This window comes from Aegilops tauschii, chromosome 3, assembly GCF_002575655.3.
Source record: "Aegilops tauschii subsp. strangulata cultivar AL8/78 chromosome 3, Aet v6.0, whole genome shotgun sequence".
Lineage (NCBI taxonomy): Eukaryota > Viridiplantae > Streptophyta > Magnoliopsida > Poales > Poaceae > Aegilops > Aegilops tauschii.
Genome location: NC_053037.3, coordinates 332875335 through 332880391, shown reverse-complemented (window position 1 = coordinate 332880391; position 5057 = coordinate 332875335).

Below are 5057 nucleotides of genomic sequence, written 5' to 3'. Positions count from 1 at the left end.
CCCTTTAGAATGTTAAGGCTATGCTCGGCCAGCTTGCGTGGGATTCCTGACATGTCTGAAGGATGCCAGGCGAAGATGTCCCAATTCTCGCGCAAGAACTCCCGCAGTGCGGCGTCTACTGTGGGGTTTAACTGTGCCCCGATGGATGCTGTTTTTGTAGGGTCCGTTGGGTGGACCTGGAATTTGACTATTTTGTCTGCTGGTTTAAAAGAGGTGGACTTGGGTGTTTTGTCAAGTATCACATCGTCCCTGTCCACTGTGGAGCGCAACGCAGTTAGTTCTTCGGCCGCAAGGGCTTCGGATAACGCCTTGAGGGCTAGTGCGGCGGTTTTATTTTCGGCGCGTAGTGCTATGTCCGGATCACTAGCTAGAGTGATGATTCCATTGGGCCCGGGCATTTTGAGCTTCATGTACCCGTAATGGGGTATAGCTTGGAAGATCGTGAATGGCTCCCGCCCTAAAGGGCGTGGTATCCGCTACTGAACGGGGCCACTTGGAATGTGATTTCTTCGGACCTATAATTCTCCGGCGTGCCAAATACCACATCTAGTGTGATTTTTCCCGCACATCGTGCCTCCCGACTAGGGATGATTCCTCTGAAGGTCGTGCTGCTTTGCTCAATGCGGCTCTTTTCTATTTCCATTTTTCAAAGAGTCTCCTCATAGATGAGGTTTAATCCGCTGCCACCGTCCATGAGCACTTTAGTAAGCCGGAAACCATCCACAATTGGACTAAGGACCAAAGCGGCTGGTGCTCGGGTTGTTCGAATTTAGGTTCGTCACTGGCATTGAAGGTTATAGCCGTATCGCTCCATGGATTTATTGATGCCACGTGGCAGACTTCGGCAAGGCTGCAGAGTGCTCGCTTGCGCCTATTATTTGAGGCGAAGGTCTTGAAGACTGTTAATATTGTATTGTTATTTTCCACGGGATGGTGCTCTTTGTATTGTTGATGAGGATATCCTCGCCGCTCTTGGCCACCTGCCAGAGTATCCAACATGCTCTAAGGCTATGTGTTGGCATGGTATCCGCTGTACTGTGAATTTTGCATGGCCCATTGAGCCATCTGTAACATCTCAATTTCCTAAATTTGGATGTTAATAGATCATACATATGCATATCATATTTTCCATGCATTATTTGCTCTTCTGCAATATTTGAATCATTATGCAACTAAAGGCAATTTATTGGAGCGGAGATAACATGACTTCTCCCCTGTTTTAAAATGTTCATAATGTGCAGAATATTGTTTCCAGTTCATCTTATATGTTCTGGTAATTTTTGCAATCTTCAAAATATTTTATTTGAGTGTTTATTACTGTTTTGTGTGGCCTATTGCATCAAAATTATTTTACAAAAATTGCATTAGTATTGGAACTAGTGTTCCTGTAGTTTATAGCTATAGGGCTATTTTTACTGTGTGTCTAGGTATTTTTTTATTTAGATTTTATACTGTCTATGTTATTTTATTTATTTTGTTTTCTGCTTTGTAAAAAAACAAACACCAACCAGCTGGCCAGCGGCCCAGGCCAGCCAGCCAGCCAGCGCAGCGGCCCATCGCCCGCAGCCCACTTTTCCCGAACCGGCACGCGCAGCCGCACCGCAGCCCGCACCCGCCTCTGCCACTGCCAGCGGGCCCCACCCCGCGCCCCTGTTCCTCTGCTTCCCCGAGCCAGAGGAGCGCTGCGCCGCTCCCGCACCTGAGGCCGAACCCGACCCGAGCTCGTGCTCCTGGTCCATCTCGAGTGCTCCCGAGCCGCCGTGTGCAAGCAGAAGACCCAGGGCAACCCCGCATCCCCTCCTCGATCCTCCCTGTTGCCGCACGCACGAGCTAGGGCGAAACGCATCTCGCCCGGAGCTCCGCCGTTCGCCGGAAGATTGCGCCGCCGTAAGAGCTCGTACAGCCGGACCTCTTGCACCGTTAGAATCCCCTCTCGAAGCCTCTCTCGCCTGACACTTTCTCGTGGCCGAAAATGCAGCATCGCGGGAGGGACAAGCTCGTCCGCCGCCGCCGGAGCACAGCGGCTGTTCACGTCGTCACCGCCGCCCGCAGAGGACGCCCCGCCGCCGTTGAACACCACCACCATCTCCACCACTCCCCACCGCACCCTCCCGTAGCTTCACCTTCGCCGGAGAGTCGCCGGAGGAGCGCCACCGCCGCCGCCGTTTTCCTTTATCTTTGGGTGAGCACACACGCCCGGCCAATCACGAACTGCCACGTGGCAGGTCGCTACATGGCAAGCACAGGAGTCGCTACAGGACCAGGGGGTTCTGTTTTTTTTGTTCTCTTCATATTTTCAACTCTAACTTCAACTAGCTATATCTTTTAGTCTGTAGCTCCAATTTAGGTAATTCTTTTTCCTATGCACTCACAAAAACCAGCACTTTATCACAGTACCAAAATCTCACATGTTTGCACCTTTCAAATTTGAATTCGTTCAAATTCAAATTAAACCTTCCGGGGGCCATAACTTTTAAATCGTTTATCGGAATCAAGTGATTCTTTTTGCTTTGTGACCATAGTGAAATTTAGGTGCTGTAAAGCTTCTGTTGTTGAGTTTTAAAAATGTTTTCCTTGCTGTTGGTTTTGTTTTGGTTCTTTTCGTGTTCCGGTGATTGATTTGTTGAATGGTGTGAAACGTGTAGATTGTCCGGAGTGCGACGCGAGCTATTGTCAGGAGTGTGACTTTCTGAAACAGAACCAAGGCAAGTTACATGTTGATCATCTTTACCTATTGTTTTCTATGCATGTACTTATATCACACTATGAATCTATGCATGTATAGGAATACTATATTATTTTGCTATGATGTTGAGCTATCTTCCCGTCTTTGCAAATCGTGGTGGTTGTAGGTTGCTATGCTTTGTAGACGGGGGTGGTTCATGTATTCATTGAGTTTATGTGAGGATTATATATATATAACAATTGAGTAGTAACTCAGGATTTAACTCACCTCTGGGCGGAAGTGGTATTGTTTGGTGTTGAGGGAAGGCATCATGGGGTCTTGCACCTTTTCTAAGGCCATGCGCCCATGAGAGTGCACCCTAAGTGGAATGCCGCCCAGGTTCAAAAAGATCAGACAGACTTAGTGACTAGTAGCTTCCATGTGCGGCCACTGGCTATATGGGCTCTGGCTTAGTTGATCAGTTGTTGGAACCCTGGCCCAGACAGTGTCGACAGATGTAGCATATGTAGGTGAGATGTGGCCGTCAGGTGGTTAAGGGAACCTCTTCTGAAAGACTTCGTCTCAATCTTCGGATTGGGTCAAGTGGGTAAAGCGTACTAAACTCTGCAGAGTATTAAAACTAATCATGATTAGCCGTGCCCCCGGTTATGGGTAAATTTGAGTGACTATGCCATTACAGTTGTTGGATGATCTTGACAGATGTGACACTTAATAATATTTGTGGGCAACTTAATAAAGGGTAGGTTGGAGTTGATTTTGCCAACTCAACCTTGTGTATTTAATTGTAGTAATAAAAGAAGTAAATAAAAATTTGACTATTAGGTAGCTATTAGGATAAAATCAGCTTTCTGCAAAAATAAACCCCCAAGCCTTCCTTTTGTTATACTATGCATATACATGTAGGTCTGCTATATTATTACTCCTGTGTAACTTGCCAATACATTCAAAGTATTGACCTATATGGCTGCAACGTCTCATGTTGCAGGATATTCAGACGAAGAGTAAGGTACCGTTAGGGTCGCGAGTCTGCACTCGGCATCACCAATCGGCTATGATGGGACTCATCGTTATTTTCTGCTACTTTTCCGCTGTTTGATTGAATAAAGCTAGCCAAGTGCTATGCATTTTGTTTTATTTTATATACTCTGGATCATACGTTGTAATAAATGATGCACTTGCTATTCTGTATTCATCTATACTGTGTGTGCTAGCGAGTTCTATCCAGGGACTAGCACGGTAAGCACAAAGACTCAAATCCTTCGAGGTTTGGTCGTTACAGATGGCATCAGAGTAGTGTGTTGACTGTAGGACGTGACCCTAGAAAATGGATTAGAAAAGCCATATGAGTGAAAATTATTTTGTAAACTAGGTATACTTCTTACTGTTTATTAGTTAACCCCTCAAGTATCTTGAACAGTTAAGTAGGAACTAGTGTTGAGACCACCATTCGTGTTTGTTTTATATTGCAACGTTATCGTGTGAGCGTCTCTGATTATGCCCACTTTCGTGGTATGAAGATACTAGATTGTTTGCTTGATTGTTAGTTGTTTGTTAAATTACATCTTGTCGAAATTATTCGACTATATATATAATACTATATTATGTTGTTTATTGTTTGTTTGTTGGTGTTATTCGTTGTTGTGTTTCGTTGGCTTGATCATATTATGCATATGGGTAGAATATATTTATATATACATAGCGTTTGGCCCTATTATATCTATAACTCTTCTATGCTTGCTCACCAGATGCCACCGAGGCGTGATACTAGACGCAATGCTGCAGGAGGAGACAACAATGGCAATGATGTACCGCCATACATGCAGCAGTTGCTCCAGGGACAAGCTCAGTTGATCCAGTTGCTTGTCCAGAACCAGAATAACAACAATAACAACAACAATCCGCCGCCACCGCCACCTGTGGATATGCTTACCAGGTTCTTGAGGTTGAATCCTCAGAGGTTCTCCAGTTCCCCTGAACCTATTGTGGCTGATGACTGGCTCCGTGCAGTCAATAGGAACCTGGAGACGGTTGGATGCACAGATGCACAGAGGGTGAGGTTTGCCTCACATTTGTTGGAGGGTCCTGCTGCAGCTTGGTGGGACAACTACTTGGTCACTTATCCCATTGCTACTATCACATGGCCTCAGTTTCAGGATGCTTTTCGTGCTGCACATGTGTCTGCTGGTGCTATGAGTCTGAAAAAGAAGGAGTTCCGCAGTTTGCACCAGGGAGGTCGCATAGTTAATGCGTATGTGGAGGAATTTAATAATCTTGCACGTTATGCTCCTAATGATGTTAACACTAATGCAGCTAGGAAGGAGAAATTCTTGGAGGCCTTAATGATGAGTTGAGCCTTCAGTTGACAGTGGCC